Source organism: Mustela nivalis, assembly GCF_964662115.1.
Source record: "Mustela nivalis genome assembly, chromosome: 13".
NCBI lineage: Eukaryota > Metazoa > Chordata > Mammalia > Carnivora > Mustelidae > Mustela > Mustela nivalis.
This window is the reverse complement of record NC_139032.1, coordinates 58,034,588-58,057,238: the sequence shown is the minus strand read 5'-3', so window position 1 is coordinate 58,057,238 and position 22,651 is coordinate 58,034,588. Positions and strand designations below refer to the sequence as shown.

At 39.5% G+C, this 22,651-nt stretch overlaps 1 protein-coding gene across 7 annotated transcripts in view; it reads right to left on the bottom strand.

Annotated features, from left to right (window-relative positions):
• Window positions 1–22,651, bottom strand: part of UNC13B (unc-13 homolog B) — a 225,981-nt gene that overhangs the window by 64,583 nt on the left and 138,747 nt on the right. The window lies entirely within an intron of this gene.

Sequence of the window (22,651 nt, the reverse complement as noted above, 5' to 3'; positions counted from 1 at the left end):
TCAGTGGGTTAAGCCTCTGCCTTCAGCTCAGGTCATGATCTCAGGGTCCTGGGATCGAGCCCCATAGCAGGCCTTCTGCTCAGCGGGGAGCCTGCTCCCCCCCAACCCCCCCATCCCCCCTGCCTATTTGTGACATTTGTCTGTCAAATAAATAAATAAAATATTTTAAAAAATGATAATAAACCATCTAAGTCTCCCTTGGGCCAGATATGACTTGTCCAAAAGCAAAGAATGGGCCTGCTCCAAATCTGGTCTGCCTTTCCAGGTATCACTGCCAGAAAATGATAGGGTCAGAACCAGTAGGTGCCTTCCTCATCTCCCAGTGTTGACAATCACATACAAGGATGCCAAGGATAGGTGGAGCCAAAGTCTGACTTATATCAGAATAAGTCCATGACTCTTTTTCTTCTCTCCCACTAAGTAAAGCCATAAGCAACAAGAGAGGCAGACATGGGTCACACAAGCAGGATCTGTTTCATCAGGAAAATAGTTTGTTCTGGTGCCTGAGAAAATTCCTTATTCCCCCTAGAATTATGCCCTCCATAAACTACTCCAAAATTGCATGTAAGAGAGAATGATGGGCAATGGGAGGTGATTCTCCTTCCCTCAGGAACATGCCACCCAAGGAAAGTGATGAGCCTGGCAGGGAAATGATGAGCCTGGCAGAGATGTGCTGACTTTACTGATATACTGACACATAGCTGCTACACAGACTAAATCAGACCTGACAAGCTGCAAGGCAGGCCTAAGGAGTCACAAACTGCTGACAATTTTCAGTACTACAATCAGGTCAAGCACCATCCCTGATTAGCAAAAACTTAGAGGGATAAACTCCTCAGGACTACCAGGTTAAACAGGTTTTTAGCCTATACCTCCAAAGGCTACGGCCCCATTTCCATTCCAGGACCAAATGATTAAAAACTCATAATCAAAGGAGTCCACATGTTTATTGCCCTCTCACATAAACCTGTTCAAAAGTCACAGCTCCCAGATTTAGAACTAAGACTGGTCCCGAACTAGTACCTACTTAAATACATCTTGGTACAATCCACAAAGTACACTGGCCCTGTCTCAACCTCTATACCCGAAGGAAGCCAAGAGACCATATGTGAAGGATTCTCTAATAGGAATCCAAAATTTGAAATTTCATGGAGAAATGAACCCTTTATACCATAAGGTAGCTATATTCTAACTGGCTTAATATTGATCAAATATTTGTGCTTGTTCTGAGATATACCTTGGGGTAAACCCAAATCTGGAGAATTCTTTTGGTATAAGACCTTGCTTCCATAGGCTTTTCAAAATATGTTCTTAACTAGCATATGAATGCTAAGTGTCCTGGGAATCAATGAAGGGACCTCAAAGAGGAGGGTTCCCCATATATTCAAAAATATCTGGTATGAAGCACTGAATTATAAAAAGGTAGCTAACATTCAAATGGGAAGAAAAGACTTGAAACAAATCTCTTAATGATTTTTGACAAATAACAGGGAAGCATGGTGGGGAAAGAGGCAAGTACTCAACTAGAGGAGTCAAGAGAGAAAGCTAGACTTAGCTGGCAAAGCAAGGAATGCCAAGGGAAAGCCTATTGGTGGCAGTGGCACTGGAGTCCTACACTGCCAACTCACCCATACCAGTCACACAGGGAGATGACCTCTGCTCAAACACAAGGTCTTTAAAACCTCTATATTCTAATTTTCCATCCAGTGACAGAATCCCCTGCAAAACCCTCTGTCCATCTATCACATGTCACCAAGTCTAATCTATTGTACCTTTCTATCTATAAAATCTTTCCCCTTCTGGGAGGCCTGGGTGGCTCAGTCATTAAGCATCTGCCTTCAGCTTATGTCATGATCCCAGGGTCCTAGGACAGAGCCTTGCATTGGGCTCCCTGCTCAGCGGAAAGTCTGCTTCTCCCTCTTCTGCTCCTCCTGCTTGTGTTTTCTCTCTGGCTATCTCTCTGTCAAATAAATAAAATCTTAAAAAAAAAAAATCTGTCCCCTTCTCCACAACCCTTCATCTAGGCTTCATTATTTCTCACATGAGTTATAGCAAAATATTCATCCTCCCTAGTCTACCCTCCTGCAACACTACCTCCTACTCCCCAACCATTTCTGACAATTTGTAAGAATACCTACCTTTTATAGCCCTTAGAAGGAATTAACCCTGCTGACACCTTGATCTTGGATTTCTAGCACCTAGAAATATAAGACAATATACTTCTGTTGTTTAAGCCACCCAGTCTGTGGTACTTTGTTATGGCATCCCCATTAAACAAATACAGTACCTTTGAGAATTACTAACACAATTCTACCAAAAAATTTTTAAAATAAGTAATAAATGAATACTTACTGAGTAACCTAGGTGTTGTACCAGGCATAATGAAAAGATATGATCCTTGCCTTTAGGTAGGTTATAACCTAACAGGGAAATGTTATGATATGGGCATTATTATATCCATACTATATATTTCAAGGGAGAAAAGTATTAGATTTTGTCCTTGGGTGACTGGTAGTACCATTTACTGAAAGGATATACAGGGGATGAGGTGGAGGAGACAGAAAAGACAATGAGTACTGTTTGAACATACTGCGTGTGGTGCTTAAGAAAATTCTGGAAACAAGATCCACAGGCAGCTGGATATATGAGTATGGAATTCATGAAAGGTAGAGATAGCAATTTGAGAATTACCAGTTTATGAGTAAACCCATGGTTGAGATTATCTAGGGGACAGAGAAAGAGGTGGAAAACTGAGTCCTAGGAATCACCAAGTTTTAAGGGACAAGCAGATAAGGAAAAATGCTGTATAGGAAACAAAGAAGGAGCTGTCAGATATAAGAAAAAAACTTGGAGGGAAAGATATCACAAAAGCCCAAGAAGGAAGAATGTTTTAGGGAGAAACCAGTCAACAGCTTTTTATCTCACCTGTCACCAAAAATGCTCTAGGTTGCTCCAAGGGCATCTAGAATGCCGTCCCTAACTTGTCATCATTGTTTATTTATGTTTGAATGTCCTCAGGTGTGGACCAAATAAACACATTTTCCTAGTATGCCTGAATATGACAACCAGCAAAGGGAAGCAGAAGCTTACAGAATAAGGGGAAATTATTTGTTACAATTTAGCTCTTTCCTTTCGCTTCAAGAAGTCCTATTTTATACACTATGGCTGTACTTCAGGATGTGCCTATTTTGGAATGGTGGTAAATCTCACTGCATTGTTTACAGCAAGAATGTTACTTATAAGGAGGCATGGATCTCCATATAACTTAATGTTACACAGAAAGCAAGTTATCCTTTGATTTCCATCTTTCTAAGTTCACATTACTTTATTTCTTAGGCATTTCTTGATATTTTATAACAATTGCTGACTTAGTACCCTCTGGGAATTCCTCTTTAAAAAAAAAAAAAAAAGATTTTATTTATTTATTTATTTGAGAGAGATAGCAAGCAAACAAGTGAGACAGTACGAATTGGAGTGGGGTGCAGAGAGAGAGGGAGGAAAAGACTGCCAGCCAGGCAGGGAGCCTGACTTGGAGATTGATCCCAGGACCTTGGGATAATGACCTGAACTGAAGGCAGACACCTGACCAACTGAGCCACTCAGGTGCCCCTCTTCTGACTTTTCTGACCACCCTAACTCAAAGGGTTTGCTCCTTCGATTTTCTGTTACAAGTGTTAATCATTTCTTTTGCAACCAATTACTTATATTGCAGTGTGACTTCATTTCATGGTTTTAAGCAAAACTTTACTGTCCACTAAGTATCAGAGCTAATCAGCTCCTGACCTCAAGTGCAATCTAACAAAGGAGTTAAAGCATATGTATGGATATGGATATGGAAAATTCAAGTAGAAAGCAGAAGTAACAAGAAAATAAGGCCAGGAACAGGATCTCTATATCTTTGAACTCTGTTTTCTATCTATGTGTACAAGCCCCTAAGGCATATTAAGCACAGAAGAAACTCCAGGGAATTATCTACTCTTAATTCCTAAGACTTCAGACTCAAACTCCCACATAACTCCTACCTTGATAAGCCAGGCTGGGCTATAAAGACATCTTTAACTAAAGACCAATTCAAAATACAGATAGAGCAGTTTGCAACTTGACTCCTTGCTCCTCAGTCACATTCTTTTTTTTTTTTTTTTTAAGATTTTATTTATTTATTTGACAGAGATCACAAGGCAGGCAGAGAGAGAGGGGAAAGCAGGCTCCCTACTGAGCAGAGAGCCTGATGTGGGGCTCGATCCCAGAACTCTGAGATCATGACCTGAGCCAAAGCCAGAGGCTTAAACCACTGAGCACCCAGGTGCCCCCCTCGGTTACATTCTTGATTAGACATCTGAATCTCTCCCAGTGCAAGAGGAGAATATACATATAATACCAAAGGCCCAAAGCAGTTTTCTCAACCTGTCTTTTCATGCCCCCAGTTTATTCCAACTGGTAGAGTTCCTGCCTCTATCATTAGAGCCCAATTAGAGCGCCTTTTCTTTGGGCCTAGAGTGAGGGCAGCTTTCAGAAACTCTTTAAAGGTTAGATTGAGTGACTAATACTTATCTTAAGAAACACTGATAAAATGTAGGAGAATTTGAGAGAGGGAAATATTTCCAGCTTTCAACGTTCTGGTTTGGATGGGAGTCAGGAAGGCTCTGTCAAAGAGGTGGCATCTGAGCTTGATCCTAAAGGATGAATAATATTTGGACATGTGGTAACTGAACAGAAGAAAAGGCCTTAGGGCAGAGGAAGCAAGATGAGCACAGATATGAAAAGGACAAAAAGGAAGATACGTTGTTGGAAAAGAAAGGAAATGAGTATTTAATGAATACCAACAACATGCAAGGTCCTGCTATATATGTATTATCTTATTTACTCCATGTCCATCTGGTGAGGCAAACCATATCCAATTCAGAGACAAGAAAACTACATTTCTAAAGAGGCAAGGTAACTTGTCTAAGCCTAAGGGTACACAGGTAATAAGTAGCAGAGCCATACTTCAAACTCTGGCGCTGGCTCATTCCAAGGTCCTGCATCTTCCAACTATACAATATGGCCTCTGGATTAACAAAAGTTAGAAAAATAGGCTGGACTAAATCATGAGTGGTTATGAATGTCAAACTAAAAAGTTGAGACTATAATTTAACTACTAATGGAAAGAAAAATTAATAACCTCCCTCCCTTCCTTCCTCTCACTCTCGCTCTCACTCTCTTTCTTTCAAGGAGAAACCTTCCATTCATTCACTCGTTCACTCTCGGATATATGTTAAGAGTTTGCTGGGTGCTAGGCTTTAGAGATATAAAGTTAAAAAGTCCCTGTTTTGTATCTGCATGCTATTTTTATTTAACTTTTATGTAAGCTTCTTATTGAATTATAACATATAAAAAAGTGCATGTTGGGAAGCCTGGGTGGCTCAGTTGGTTAAGCCACTGCCTTCGGCTCAAGTCATGATCCCAGGATCCTCGGATCGAGTCCCGCATCAGGTTCCTTGCTCAGCAGGGAGCCTGCTTCTCTCCCTGCCTCTGCCTGCTTATGCGCGTGCGCTCTCTCTCTCTCTCACAATAAATAAATAAATTAAATCTTTTAAAAAAAAAGAAAGAAAGAAAAGTGCATTTCAATGTAAACAATCCCAATCAAGAACTAATCATCATCCAAATTCCAGAAACCCCTCGTGCTCCCATCTAGTCACTACCAACAGACCCCCCAGGCCCTGCAAAGGTAATCACTATTCTACAATCTGATACCACAGATTACTTCGACCTGTTTCCAAACTTAATATAAAAATAATCATACAATATATATTCTTTTAAGAAATACATAATCTTGGGGTCAAATGCTCACATATCTCCAGGATAATAGGATAAACACCAAAACTGACTGTATATGAAATACAATAGAAAAATAAAAATTTTAGTATCTAACTACCCAGGACTTTGAGAAAGGCTTCAAAATATGTGACATCTAATTCAAGCCCTGAGCATAAATGGTAGCCAGGACTAGTGCTCTGTTTTCAGGAAGACAATGCTGGCAGTGGTATACACAATGTAGTCCAAGACAAATAAATAAGATCAAGATAACCTTTGGAAGGCTGACACTATAGACTATGCAGTAGAGAGGACCTGAACACAAAAGGGAACAGAGAAGAGACTTATAAAAGAAACCATGGAGAGGAAAAAGAGCAAGGTCTGGCAAATGATCCAATGTGGGAGGCAAGAGAGAAGGAAGAATGACACCATGATTTTGAGTGGGTGACTAGCAGAATGATGGTATTTTAATACAAACAGAGAACAAAGAATAGGAATAGGCCCAGGAGGGATGTTTCAAACTTTAGGTAATTGTGGTGAAAATAACTAGTAAATAATTAGACATGAAAGATAGAACCTAAGGGGAAAAGCACAGTTAGAAGTATAGATTTGGGAATTGTTTACTTAGAAAGGCCAGCTGGGGGGCACCTGGGTGGCTCAGTGGGTTAAGCTGCTGCCTGGCTCAGGTCATGATCTCGGAGTCCTGGGATCGAGTCCCATGTCGGGCTCTCTGCTCAGCAGGGAGCCTGCTTCTCTCTCTCTCTGCCTGCCTCTCTGTCTACTTGTGATCTCTCTGTCAAATAAATAAATAAATAAATCTTTAAAAAAAAATAAAAAGAAAGGTCAGCTGGAATTCGACTGGTTACCTAGCACAAAAGCCAGGATCAAGCACAGTACTAGCTATATACAGTAGTTGCTCAATTAAGGATTCTGGATTAGAGGCTGAATAGAGATTTGAGATGGAAAAAAATGCCTGTGGGGGAATCTGTAGAAAGAGACAAGCAGGGAAGGAGACTGGCAAGGTAAGAAAGGAAGGAAGAGAGGGACACCTGGTGGCTCAGTTGGTTGGACGACTGCCTTCGCCTCAGGTCATGATCCTGGAGTCCCGGGATCGAGTCCTGCATTGGACTCCCAGCTCCATGGGGAGTCTGCTTCTCTCTCTGACCTTCTCCTCGTTCATGCTCTCTCTCACTGTCTCTCTCACAAGTAAATAAATAAAATCTTTAAAAAAAAAAAAAAGGAAGAAAGGAAGGAAGGAAGAGAATGGGAAAATCTAGAATAATGGAAGTCACAGAAATAGGAAGTTACAAATAGGGAGTTTCAAAATACACACTGGAATGCTGCAGAGAAAAATGACAATCAAGACTGAGGAAAGTATCTGGGGAAAAAAATGAAAATATTTAACTTAATTATTTCTATCTCCCTTGTGGCCTATAAACTCCTAAATGATAACAAAGAGTCTTAAAATAGCCCAATACACCCAGTGGTACCCACTTACTGGTTGGCTTGATTAAAAGGGGAATAATTTTATCAGTTGCTCCTTTTTTTTTTTTCTTTCAGTTGCTTCTTTTGCATAACTTTGGCAACAGGATTTTCTCTCACAGAGGAGAAGTTCCTTCCCAGCAATATCATCAAATGTTCCCATTGGGTGGATGATCAAACAAGCATCAAGAGTCAGAGAAAGCAAGAAGAGCTGCTTTATTATCTAGAAACAAGTAATTTATAATTTTATACAGAGGTATCAATCAGACCAGTTACATAAAAGTTTACTAAGTACCACTCTTTACTGATATTATGCCCAGAAAACACTGCCAGCTGGAGCTAAGCCTGCTGCCAGTTTCTGATACCCTCCTCTGACTCTAGGCAAGTCAATGGTACCACGGCATTCCTCAGCGATGTTTTGATATGCACCTCAGAAACCACAGCAAGACTCCATTGCTTCATAAAAAGCTGCCCCAAATCCCAGGCACAGATGGGACATCTTAAAATTCACAAGGGTTCAGTCACAGCCTAGAACCAGATCTAAGATTTACAGAAGACCAACCATTGATAAACATCAAGATCCAGGCCATAAACATGTCCAAAACACTTCAGGGGAAAAAAGCCACTAAGAAATGTTAAGCATTTCTCCTCATAAGCACACAAAAGCAGCTCTTGGAAAATATCCCCAGCAGTACCCATGGCAGCCTTTGTCCACCTTCCCTAGACTCCTCTGGGTTAGGCATTCCACTGACTTTTTCCTCTCAAGCCCCAGAGAAGCACCATTAAACTAAAATAGAGAGCCTTCTCTGAGTGACCCTTATAGTTATCCCGGGAACCCCATGCTACCAAGGAATCTATATCCCTATAAAAACCTGAAATCCTATGGCACTGGCTCCTTCCTGCTTTAGCCATCAGAAGCAGTTTCGCTGTGTTCCCACTCAGTAGCAAAGGCTCCAGTTGTGGGCAGCAAGACCTCTGACAGATCACTTAGTCCTAGGCTAGGAAGATATGTGTGAGCCCTGAAAAACAATACTTCTGGTAATAGGAGGCCTATTGTTAACTCTCAAGCAATTATATCTAGAGCTTTACACTTAAAAAAATTCAATTTTCTATGATCTCACCAGAAATCTGTAAGAGAAGACAGTTATCCTTAATTTTACAGTAGAGGAGACTGAGAAATAGAAAATAGTGATTTGTTCAAGTTCTCTCGGGTTTTAAGACGAGCTACTGCGGGGCGCCTGGGTGGCTCAGTGGGTTAAAGCCTCTGCCTTCGGCTCAGGTCATGATCCCAGGGTCCTGGGATCAAGTCCCGCATCGGGCTCTCTGCCCAGCGAGGAGCCCACTTCCCCCATCCCCACCCCCGCCTGCCTCTCTGCCTACTTGTGATCTCTGTCTGTCAAATAAATAAATAAAATCTTTAAAAAAAAAAAAAAAGACTGAGCTACTGCAAGGACCCAATTCTATTTCCAGTTAGCCCATTTTAGTAATAAGAAGGTTAATAGTAAACGGATACAAAAGACATGGTATATTGTGAATGGGTTCTCCATATACCATCCTGGCAACCACATTTCTCAGAAAACAGAGTTTCACAGGTGACAGACACAGAAGCTTCTTCTATCATCTTCTTTCCCCTTCTACCTTGAAGGTGTATTAGTTTGCAAAGGCTGCCATAACATAACATTACAGACTGGGTGGTTTAAGCAACAGACAGCAGGCAGAGGGAGAAGCAGGCTTCCCATTGAGCAAGGAGCCTGCTGTGGGGCTCAGATCCCAAGACCCTGGGACTATGACCTGAGTGAGCTGAAGGCAGATGCTTACCCAACTGAGCCACTCAGGTGTCCCCAGGATATATTAAGAAATCTTACAACTCCAGTATTGGACATGAGATCATCCAAAACACCTCAATTTACCATAATTACCTCTGTAAAGGCCCTCTGTCCAAATACAATTACATTCTGAGATATTAAGATTTCAACATATGGGAGGGGAGGTACATAATTCTGAAATCAGGGTTTTGAGGGTATTATGGATTTAAAAGGCAGAAGAAAAAAGGAGAAAATCCAGATTCAGAAGCCAGGTACCCTGGTGTTTTCCCTTCCTTTGTAGGGAGACTTTAGAATGGAATAGAATAAATATACTGGCTGTTCGCTTTAAAGGAAGAGAACTCGCCCAGTGTCAGCTTCCTTCTCTGTGTTGGATTGCTTCCTAACAGAACATGGGCAGGAGAACCATGTGTGTCCTTTCCGTGTACTCCTGTTCTGATCAGTGCAGATGGAGGTGGAAAAGGTAGAGGGCCTGTCTTCATGTGTAAAAGAATAAATTTCTTAAGGATACCACTATTAACACCCACTCAGCTTCAACTTTGGAATTTCATTCTACCTAAGATTTTAGTTTTTACCAAAGCAGATGAATTCCAAGGACTAAGCGAGATTTGTGAATTAGAGGAACAGAAAAGGAGGGACTGACATAGGCAGGCTACTTCAAAACCCTGTAAAAAACAGCTTCTTATTACTTCAAAGGCTCAGGTGATGTTGCCAATTTCTCCATAGATAGGCAAGACAAAGAGGAGAAAGAAAGGTTGCAGATTAGCAAACAATTATGGCATAATATGGCAAATTCAAGAAAGATTCAAATAAGTTTAAAAGGAACAGGGCTGTTCGTTTTATGCAAATCATATCCTAGATGCAAATCATATATTTGATAAGGGACTTCAATCCAGAATATATTAAGAAATCTTTTTTTATGTGATTTTTTAAAAGATTTTTTTATTTATTTGTCAGAGAGAGAGTACAAGCAGTGAGAGCAGCAGGCAGAGGGAGAAGCAGGCTTCCCATTGAGCAAGGAGCCTGCTGTGGGGCTCAGATCCCAAGACCCTGGGACTATGACCTGAGTGAGCTGAAGGCAGATGCTTACCCAACTGAGCCACTCAGGTGTCCCCAGGATATATTAAGAAATCTTACAACTCAACAATAAAAAGGTGAATAACCCAATGTAAAAATGGGCAGAAGATTTGAATAGACATTTCTTCAAAGACTATATACAAATGGACAATAAGCATGTGAAAAGATGCTTGACATTATTAGTCACTAGAGAGATGTGAATCAGAATCACAAGAGACACCACTTTACATGCACTAGGATGGTTATAACAAAAAGATTAACAAGTATTGGTAAGGATGTGAAGAAACTAGAACTCTCATATGTTGTTTATGGGAATATAAAATGGAACAAGCTGTTTGAAAAAAACAGTCTGACAGTTTCTCAGAAGGTTAAATGTAGTAACCATCTAACATAGCAATTCTATCCCTATGTATATACCCAAGAGAACCAAAAATCTATGTCCATACAAAAAAATGTACATGAATGTTCACAGCAGCATTATTCATAATAGCAAAAAGGTGAAAGCAAACCAAATGTTCAACCATAGATGAATGGATAAACAAAATGTGGTATATCCACAGAATGGAATATTACTCAGCCATATTAAGGAATCAAGTAGTGATAGATGCTGCAACATAGATGAACCTTAAAAACATTATATTAAGTGACAGAAAACAGATACAACAAGCCACATATTGTATGATTTCATTTACATGACATGTCCAGAACAGACATATCCATAGAGACAGAAAGTAAATTAATGGCTGCCAGAGGTTAGAGCAAAGCAGAAAATGAGGAATGACTTATTAACGGGTATGGCATTTCCTTTGGAGTGATGGAAATGTTCTGAAATTAGATGGTGATGAAACTGATGGTGATGGCTGTACAACAGTGAATATACTAAAACACACTGAATAATATATTTTAAAATGTTGAATTTTAGGTTGTATGACTTGTATCTCAATAAAAAAGATATCTGTTACTTAAAGACACACACACACACACACAGAAAACAGGATTCCTTTTCCTTTTTCAGTCCAATAAGGGGAAATGGTACAGAAGAAGGGCTATATGGGAAGACTGGAAGAGTACACAAAGCACAATATATTTGTCTCTGTTTTACTTTAGAAACAATCAAAGGAGATGGAAGCCACCTTTGTATGAAGACAGGAAGACGCCATAGTGATAGGTGACTGGAAAGATGAAATTTGACAATTATAAAATTCCTCAATGATGTCTTTGGTTAAATATGTTGGATTTTAGATGCTGATGGGACAAGTGAATATACAAGAAGTAGTTAGAAATATGAACCTAGAGTTCAAGGGACAGATTGGGGCTAGATACACAGTCAGAAGAGCAACCTACATGTAAGTAGTAACTGACGTAATGAATGAGATTTCATAACAACAATGTTGGGGATTTGTATGAAAAGAGGATTGAGCAAAGTATTCCAGAAAGACCAACATTTATGAAGTGAGGGAAAAAAAAGAAGAAATCAGGAAAAGGAGCCTAAAGAGAGCTCAGGAAAGAATGACAATGAGGATGGTTTCTTAAATGTCAAAAGAGGAGGGGCGCCTGGGTGGCTCAGTGGGTTAAAGCCTCTGCCTTCAGCTCAGGTCATGGTCTCAGGGTCCTGGGATGGAGCCCCGCATCGAGCTCTCTGCTCAGCAGGGAGCCTGCTTCCCCCTCTCTCTCTGCCTGCCTCTCTGCCTACTTGTGATCTCTCTGTCTGTCAAATAAATAGATAAAATCTTAAAAAAAAAAAAAAAAAAGAGGAGTGTTTAGAGTTGAATACTGCAGAGAGGTCCATTGAGATTTAAAAGCAACCACTAAATTAGGTAGCTATGAGCTCAATGATGATGTCCACAAATGCAGTTTTAATAAAATGATAATGAAATCAACTGAGACAGACTTTCTTCAAATGTATTCCTTAGAAAACGAGTCCTACAGAATGCTTCTCCAAAACAGAGTTGTATGGTCAAATAAGTTTGCCATAACACTGTGCACATTATATCCTCCTCTTAAAGAAGTATACCAAGCCTACAATAGAGTAATCTGTTGATGTTACACTCTACTGGAACCCACTGTTTCCCAAATTTCTTTGACCATGGATCTCTTTATCACGTAATAGAGAATCTATTGACAGTTGTAGAAACTGAAGTTCTGTGGAACAGAATTTTTCCATACTCTGGAGTTCTAAGATTATGGTGGGAAATAGTGTTAAAAACACAGGCACCAGGGCACCTGGGTGGCTCAGTGGGTTAAAGCCTCTGCCTTCAGCTCAGGTCATGATTCCAGGATCCTGGGATTGAGTCCCACATCCGGCTCTCTGCTCGGCAGGGAGTCTGCTTCCTTCTCTCTCTCTCTCTCTCTCCCTGCCTCTCTGCCTACTTGTGATCTCTGTCAAATAAATAAATGAAACTTAAAAAAAAAAAAAAAATCTTAAAAAAAAAAAAAAAAAAACACAGGCTCCAGAGTTAAATAGATCTAGACTTGAATGCAGTTCTCTTATCAGCTAAATGACCCCAATCAAGTTTCTAACTGTGTAAACCTCATTTTTTTTTAATCTATAAAATGGGCCAAATAACAAAGCCTGATTTGTAAAATTACTGTGAGGGATTCATTTGGATAATGCATGTAAAGTATTTATAGTAATAGTAATATCCAGGGATGCCTGGGTGACTCAGTTGCTTAAGTCATGATCTCAGGGTCCTGGGATCAAGTCCCGCACCTGACTCCTTGCTCTGTGGGGAGCCTGCTTCTTCCTCTACTTGCTGCTCCCTCTGCTTGTGCTCTCTCTTCCTTGCTCTCTGATAAAAAATAAAATCTTTTTAAAAAATAGTAATTCCCAGTAAGTATGGTTATGATGATGATGATAGTGGCAGCAGTTGAGATCAAAAGGAAAATTGTGATATAGGTAATAAAGTTTTCATTGAATGAGAAATTATCGAACAATTGGGACCTAACTGCAACAAGGAAGCTGAGGATCAGAATAGGTTATGTGAATATCTAGTAATGGTCTGGAAGTGGCACAGAGAGACTGAGAAAACTAAGCCTCACTCTTCACCCATGAAAAAGGCATTACCCTCCCCCTTTAGAAAGGGCTTTAGTGGTGCCTGGCTGGCTCAGTCAGTAGAACATGTGACTTTTGAGTTCAAGCCCCATGCTGAGGGTAGAGTTTACTTTGAAAGAGGCGGGGCAGTGGGGAGCTTTAGCAAACAGCCAGGTTTTAAATTCTGGTCTCAGATGTCAGTAAGAACTCCAGTTTGCAAAGGGCAGAAGGGACCTGTTGGAGCAACAGCTGGAACCCTCGTCTAAGAGAGCTTTCTCTAGTTTGTGAAGCAGTAGTAGGGCCTGATCTTGAGTAGGGATTACCACGAAGTCTGAAGAGAGATGCTAAAAGTTGTGGTTGGAAAAAAAAAAAAAAAAAAGTAAAAGCTGTAGTTGAGAGAGGTCTACAAGTATTCAGGCTTACTACAGGATTTTCATTTTCGACAGTGTTCAGTAGTAGCACAAGATTAGAAACAATTAAAAAATCTATCAAGAGAGGACAGAGTATATAAATTATAATATATCCCCCAAGAGAAATATTACATAGCTATTAAAAGAGAATGGAAGAGCTGTATTTGGACTAATATGGAAAAATCTCCAAGATATAACATTACATTTTAAAATGTGAAGAGCAATGTATGTAAATATACACAAGCATGCATGTGCACATGTGCACACATGCATGTGGTTATAACTGCACAGATTATCTGTGGATTGATTCACAAAACACAGGTAACAAAGGGGGAGATAGGGACTAGAGGCCTGGAAGTCTGAAGTAGGAAGGAAATATTGCACTATACATGTTTATGTTTTGTGTAATTTTCTATTTTTACACTTATTACTTATCCAAAACATTCTTTAGTTTTTTAATTATTATAGTAGCAATGGTTAGGAAGAGGGATGACAGATTGTGGGAAAAAGGAGGGATAAGTGTGGCCTCAATTAGGGCAAAGAGTTGAAGTGGTGAAAGTTAAGATAGGCAGCCTTGATCAGAGCAAAATCCTGGAGTTTAAAATTATAGAAAGAATTCTTTCCTGGTGCAACTAAGTCTAAGAGATGGGGTCCTCAAAGTTGCTCCACTTGAGCATTTTTCCCCAAGGGGAATATCTTTTTCAGGGTTTCAATAATAGCAGAGGAAGAAAGTCCCCACTAGAGAGAGAGTCACAAGAACACAACAGTACTTTGTGGGAGAGTTGATTCATTCTGTCTTAATGATCTTCCCTGAGAAAATGCTGATCCATCTCTCAGGCTGACCAACCCCAATCTTGGATTTCACGGGATTGCTCCATTTAAACACAGGCCTTCTAATCTATTTGCTCAGTTCCATTTCTGCTTACTAAATAAGTCTCTCCTTCTTCAGCTTTCTTTAGCAACCCAAGAGCTTCTGTCAAGGCTTCCTCACGGCCTACCTTCATGTCTTCTCCTTCACTGTCCCTTCCACCTGGAACACCCACCCACCTGCTGCCACCGCAGTCTCCATTTCTAGAGCTAAAAGTCTCACCTCCTCCCCCAGATTTTTCTGCAGCTAAGCCAAATAAGGTACAGAATCATATCCATTCCACCCACACTACTAACATTACCGCAATGTCATCAAACACTTATTAAGTACATATGACCAGGTGCTCAACCAGGCCAGATACAGAGATGACCTATATGATCTCTCCCCTCAAGCTGCTTATAGGCATGGCATAAGGTAGCTACGTTCCTACGGCAGTTCCTTAAAGTCTATGGAATGCAGTTATCAGCTGAAGAAGTATGAATGACCTATAAATTTATCGGAAATATTCAAATCACAATCAAAGAAATGCAAATTAAAACAAGGAGATACCAATCTTCTGAAGAGAGATGCTATTTTGTCAAATTGGCAAACATTTTCTAAAATAATACTCAGTGTTGGTGTGGCACGTTCAACTACTGAAAGTATGGATTGGAAAAACCTTTCTGAAAACACATCAGAAGTTTATCAGAAGTCTTTAAAAGGCATATACTCCTTAACTCAGTAATTTATTTGAATCTACTTGAGAAATCTAAGGTAAAGAAATAATCAAAATCAAAAACAGATTCATGCACAATAATGCTCATTATATCATTATTTGTAAATTATAAAGAAATATAAGTTGTTATGGAACATCAACACAATGAAATATTAGTTAATAATAATCATGAAATGTTTCCAAAAAATATTTAATAACCCAAAATATTTAATAAATAAAAATATTTAATAAAATAAATAATAAATAAAATAATAAATAAAATTAAATAATAAATAAAAATATTTAATAACCCATAGGGGTGCCTATGTGGCTCAGTCGTTAAGCATCTGTCTTCGACTTGGGTCATGTCCCCATTGTCCTGGGATTGAGCCCCACATCGGGCTCCCTGCTCAGCAAAGAAGCTGCTTCTCCCTCTCCAGCAACCCACACCGCCTGTGTTCCTTTTCTCGCTGTCTCTTTCTGTCAAATAAATAAATAAAATCTAAAAACAACAACAACAACTCAGAATAAAGCTCACAAAAATAATCTAAGTGAGAAAATTTTTATTTTATTTATTTATTTATTATTTTTTAAAAGATTTTATTTATTTATTTATTTATTTGACAGATCGAGATCACAAGTAGGCAGAGAGGCAGGCAGAGAGAGAGGGAGAGAGAGGAGGAAGCAGGCTCCCCGATGAGCAGAGAGCCCGATGAGGGGCTCGATCCCAGTACCCTGGGCTCATGACCTGAGCCAAAGGCAGAGGCTTTAACCCACTGAGCCATCCAGGCACCCCTAAGTGAGGAAAAATTTAAATGCATACATAGTATGGTCTAAATTCAGTAACTTTATATTTAATGTATATAAAAGTTATATAAGAAAACAGAGCTAATATTTCATAGTTACTAAGCCCTGGAAAAAATAAAAAATAGATTTAATTAAGAAATAAAGAGGCAAGTGGAGACTTCTGTGAAAATGGTGACAGAGTTTTTTGGCTAGTTAAGCATCCATAAAAGTTTGGCAAAACACTCTGCTAGGTTCTCTATAGGACTTTCGAACAGCAGCAATAAACAGCATAGCCCCAACAATCAAGAATCTTACAAGAACGGAGGAAAGTTAGATCAAACAGTAAATAAGTAACTCCATCACATTTTGGTCTAGAAAATGTATGCACAGAGTCTGAAAACAACCTCCAAAACTGACACCTGACTGGATTTTAAATATGAATAAAAATTTAGCTAAGTGGAGAAAGAGGAAGAGTATTCCATGCATGGCAAACAAGTGCAAAGTCTCTGAGATTAAAAAAAAAAAAAAAAGAATAGCACAAAGAGGTAAGACCAGAAAGGCATGTAAAGTCTGTATCAGTGCTTTTCCAGTTCTTTTTGTGGAGGATTTGGTTTTTTTATTCCAACATGTCATGGACTAATATTTTTTGTCTAAACCCTGTTCAATGAGACAGGGATATTATCATGCACATGGTATTACAGCAATCCAAACTGCCTCTAAATGCTCACTTAAAGTACTTACTTCAATTTCAGTACTTACTTCATCAAAAAGTAGAAACAAACACTTCCTGGGCTGGCCCATGGACCATACTGGGAGTCACACTGAAATTATCAAGGTCTTATTTTATCATGAAAACAATGTGGAGTCACTGAAGTATATTTTTTCTGATTTCCTCTTTTTTTAAATCATAGTTTTACTAGATAATTTAAAACCCTATAAAAGGGTACTATTACTTTCCCCATCTTGTGGATTAGGAAAATGTGGCTCATTAAGGTTAAAAAACTTTCTCACAAGGATACATTGAGAAAAAAATATGGCAACTCATATCACAGGCAAGGGTTAAATTCCCTAAAACTAAGCTCCTGGAATAAAAAGTTCAATAGAAAAAAAAATGAGCAAAGAGTATGACTAGACTATTCACAAAATAGTAAATACTAACAGCCTTTACTTGTATGAAAATATCCTTAGGGGCGCCTGGGTGGCTCAGTGGGTTAAGCCGCTGCCTTCGGCTCAGGTCATGATCTCAGGGTCCTGGGATCGAGTCCCGCATCGGGCTCTCTGCTCAGCAGGGAGCCTGCTTCCTCCTCTCCTCTCTCTGCCTGCCTCTCTGCCTACTTGTGATCTCTCTCTGTCAAATAAATAAATAAAAAATCTTAAAAAAAAGAAGAAAAAAGAAAAAAACAAGAAAATATCCTTAACTGTACTAAGATACACACACTTAAATTCTACTGAGAAAACACTGCCCAGTAGACCAGCAAAAATTAAAAAATTTGAATAAATCACTCTATTGGTGGATTTGGGAAGAAAAAAAGCACCCTCATGACATTACTAGTAGGAGTATAAATTGGTACATTATCTGTGAAAGGCAGATACCCTTTGGGGTAGTCATTAAAGCTGCTCACAAAAGCTTTCTCCTCTCTTTCAAGGTATACTATACTGTTCACTTGAGGTTAAATACAGTTATATGACTTGCTTTAGCCAGGGAAATGTGAGCAAAAGTGACATATTGTATATTCTGGGTGGAAGTTTTTTTTGCTTGTTTGTTTTAAAGATTTTATTTATTTATTTATTTTACAGAGAGAGAGAGAGAGAAAGAAAGAGAAAGAGTGATCACAAGTAGGCAGAGAGGCAGGCAGAGGGAGAGGGGGAAGCAGGCTCCCCACTGAGCAGAGAGCCAGATGCCGGGCTGGATCTAGAACCCTGAGACTGACTGGAGCCGAAGGCAGAGGCTTAACCCACTGAGCCACCCAGGCGCCCCCCGCCCCCCCGGGTGGAAGTTTTAAGAACCAGAGTGCAATTTGCTATGTTCTCTTTCATTTATCTTTTCTTTCCCTCCACCACCCATACTGACAATATCCTAGATGCATAAGCCTGTACTGCAGAGAGAAGACATCTTAAAGCAGAACTCCTCAACATGCAGGATGACAAGCAGCATGAACAAAATAAACCTTTACTGTTTCAAGCTACTGACAAATGGAGAGCAACATGACAATATTTATCGAATTTACAAATACATATCCTCTCAAATATACTTGCAAAATGACGTATGTAAAAGGTGCTCATTTACAACATGGTTTGTTATAGCAAATGACTGGAAACAACCAAATGAACCAAATTAACATCAACAGAATACTAGTTAAATACTTGCAGGAACTTCATACAGCAAAATATCTGTAACTATTGAGAAAAAATTCTCTTAAAGCTAATATGGAAGGATCTCCAAATGAAAAAACAAGATGTTCTCAGTATGTACACCAATTTTGTTTAAAAAAAAAAAAAGTGAGGGGGTACAATATATATTCATATTTTCTTGCACTTGCACCAAGCAACTATGGAACAGTAAGAAACTAACAATTATTACCTTGGACAGACCATTAAAGGGTGACTCGGTAGAACTTCCAATTTACTCAGGAAAAATATTTGGGGTGCTGTACTTAACTTCCTACTCTCACAACCTCAATTAAGTTAGGCAAATCTCATGTTAAGTATATATAGCGTACTTCTACCTCTACCTGAAACTGTTCTGATACTCTTCATTAAACTCTGGCTTATCTTTAACCTCTTGGCCACATCTTATCAGTTTCTAGTTACATTACCTGTGTTATGTATATATTTACTACTGTTCTCTTATTAAGCAATGGTTCTGTTTTTTGCTATTCTTTCTGAGAGATTCTGAATTGCCTCTTTTTTTTTTTTTTAATTTTATTTATTTATTTGAAAGACAGAGATCACAAGTAGGCAGAGAGGCAGGCAGAGAGAGAGAGAGAGAAGCAGGCTTCCTGCAGAGCAGGGAGCCCGATGCGGGGCTCGATCCCAGGACCCTGAGATCATGACCCGAGCCAAAGGCAGCAGCCCAAACCACTGAGCCACCCAGGCGCCCCTGAATTGCCTCTTAAAAAGAAAAAAATCATAGCAAACTGTGCCTGCTCCAATATATTCTTGTTTTTCTCATTCAGAACTTTTATATGGATGTTATTTGTTTTACTTTCCTTTATAATAAGAATTATAAAACCCTTACTTATGGAAAATTACAAATTAAAAGTTAGTAGGTATTGTAACACTGTCTCCATAAATGTTCACTTTAAATGTTTATCTCCTGTCACTCTAGACCAACAGACTCCAAACCTAAAATCTATACACACGTATAACTGTGTTAATATATTACATTATAAAAATGTAAAAAGCATAAAAGAAACAATCATTTAAGATTTACTAATGATAAAAAATGTTTTTTGCTATCACTAAAAGTACTAATAATATTTTTAGTGAAAGCAATGTGATACAATATGCCTCATTATTTTTTAAATCTCGGTTTAACATTTTGTTATAGGATTATTTGAAGGTCTGGTTCCACTTTCAATTATTTCAATACTTCGTTTTCAAAGCTGCCAAAAAGATACAGATACATCAGTCAAATGAAAGATGTGCAAGTGGTTCCTACATAGCAATTATTCAAAGATTTGTTAAAATGTGGCTAATTATGTTCCCATTTTCTCTGTTATCTTACCAAATGGAAATATCTTTATTTTTTTATTTATTTGACAGAGATTACAAGTAGGCAGAGAGGCAGGCAGAGAAAGAGGAGGAAACAGGCTCCCTGCTGAGTAGAGAGATTCCGATGTGGGGCTCGATCCCAGGACCCTGGGACCATGACCTGAGCCAAAGGCAGAGGCTTTAACCTACAGAGCCACCCAGGTGCCCCTCAAATAGAAATATTTTTAACAAGTAAGTTCAAATCTCACTGAAAACTTTCATTATAAGTATTTTCAAATCTGTTAATAGTTTCTTTCCAAAATTTTAGAACATGTAGTTACAGGGTTTTATAGGTAACAGTCATTGTTTCTGATAAAAAAAAGAACACACAAAAGAAAGATTCTTAAACATCCTGTATTCACAGCAGCTACCTTTTCAATCATTATTAAAACATCTTCTCTCTGAAGGGTCAAATTAGCAATGCTTGTAAGAAGCTAGAACAATATGAGTAACAAAATAAATGATAAAAATGATTATGACTGTAAAATGTAATACATTATATAATAAATTAGGTATCTATGAGTCCACAGTGACATAAATAAAATTGATAGGAGAAAAGGGAAATCTCTTCCCTATAGTAGAATGCTAACTAATGAATGTAGAAAGTATAATGGAAATAGAAAGTTACCATTTAAAAAAAAAACAAAAAAGAAAGTTACCATTTGGCAGCCGCCATTAGTGATGGAAGATTCAGACAGGAGACATCAATGAATGCTTAGCTCACTGGTGGAGATGCAATGCGGAATAAGATACTGGCTATTTTCAAAGTACACAAAACACTTACCAGTCACATCAACTACAAAAGGAAAAAAAGGTGCCTCAACAGGTTGGAAACCTGGTCAATAAAAACTTAACTAGGTGACTGAGATTAATATTAAGGGTAGTGTAAGGACCTATTTTATATTTTTATATTTTAGCCAGAAGCTTCCATTGAGGTTAAACAATAACACTATTGTTTAACCCTTAAACTGTCCCTGCTCCCCTTCCCCCAGGGGACTTACTTAAAAACAAGTCCCAGAAACCAGTCTCAGGTAACAAAGCACAGATACAAGGATGGGTCAGGCCAGGTGGAGACATCCGATCAGTGGGGGGTTGCATACTGTCTCCCTAGCTACCAAGGAGTACGCGGCCCCCCCCCCTCTTTGGGAGCCTTTTGGGCACCAATCCTAACCTAAATTGTAATTCAACTGGTCACCTAGCAACACTGGGAAGTTTCTCTGTGTGTTACAATGTCATTGGCCAACTGTGTGTGGCCAGGCCCAACACATGGCCTTTGCCCTTAAAAGCCAGTCTGTAAAGAAGAGTGGGGTTGCCCTCTCTGTAAGAGGCACGGCCCTGGCCGGCAAGTTTGATTCTTGATGCTTGGGGCGAAATAAAGCTTTGCTTGACCTTCACTTTGTATCAGTCTCGCTCCTTCAATCACAGACCTATTATTGTGGCATAACAGGTAGCACATGTTGACACGTGTACTTTCTGATACTGTAAGGGCCTAGTCAGCCAGAGCAGCCCCACCCCGGTTGAACTGCCATTTTGTTGTAAAACTTAAAATTGACTCCCCCCACCCCCATGGGAACTTACTTAAAAGCAAGTCTGGGAACCCAGTCCCAGGTAACAAAGTCCAAGTACAAGGGTGGGTCAGTCCAGGAGGAGGTATTCAATCAGTGGGGTGCATACTGTCTCCTAGCTACCAAGGAATATGGGCCCCCGCCCTTTGGGAGCCTTCTGGCGCCAATCCTAACCAAGGTGTGATAGGCTAAATCAAATGTCTACTAGGGTAAACTGTAATTTAATTGGTCGCCTAGCATCACTGTGAAGTTTCCTGTGTGTGTTACAATCTCATTGGCCACTGTGTGTGGCCAGGCCCAACCACATGGCCTTTGCTCTATAAAAGTTAGTCTAGAAAGCAGGGAGGGGTTGTCCTCTCTGTAGGGGTGGCCCAACTGGTCTATTTGACGGTCAGTCTGATTCCTGATGCTTGGCGCTAAATAAAGCTTTGCTTGACCTTCGCTTTGTATCAGTCTCGCTTCTTTAATCACGGACCCATTATTGGGGTACCCAATTTTGGGAGGACCCAACAGATACAATTCACTAAAAAGAGCCCAGCATCATTTTTGTGTAATTCCTGCCAAGAAAGCATGGCCTGAGTCTGAACATGAGGAAACACTGGATGGACCCCAAATGAAGAACATGCTACAAAATAAAAGGCCTATACCATCTGTCCAAGATAAAACTGAAGAACTGTTCCTGATTAGAGGAGACTAAAGAGATATGACTACTAAATGCAACACGTCAGCCTGGATAGTATACCCTGGACTAGGGAAGAAAAGAGACATTGTTGTGATGGCAAAATTTGTATGGCATTTTTATGATGGTGTTGCCATTGTTGATTTCCTCCAGTGGATAGTTACACTGTACTTATATAAGAGAGTAGCTTTGGTTTTTTGGGAAGTAAAAATAGAACTATTTAGGAATAACACAACATCATCTCTTCAACTTTTTCTCAAATGGTTCAGAAAAAGATTAATCACACATAATGGACAGAAGGTGATGAAAACTGTGGTGACATCAACAACTGGAGCACCTTGGCAAGAAAGATTTAAGAGCTTAATACTGTTATTTTGGCAACTTTTCCCTAAGTCTGAAATTATTTCAAAATAAATTATTTTTCAAGTGTGTTTACACACGTGAGCATGCTTGTATTTTTAATGCAGGTATCTGCCAAGTATTATACTACTGACAGCCACTTGTCATCATTTAAAAACATCCTTTCTGGGGGAAGAGGGTTCCCTTCTCCCCCAGACTCCACCGCCCACCGCACCCCCGGGGCCAGGGTTGCTGCGCCATGCCATGCCATGGTCTTTGTGCGGCCATCGGGAGGGGGCTACCCAGCGGCCCTGTGGAGCCGTGCGTGTGCCCTGCATCCCTCGGTGTGTA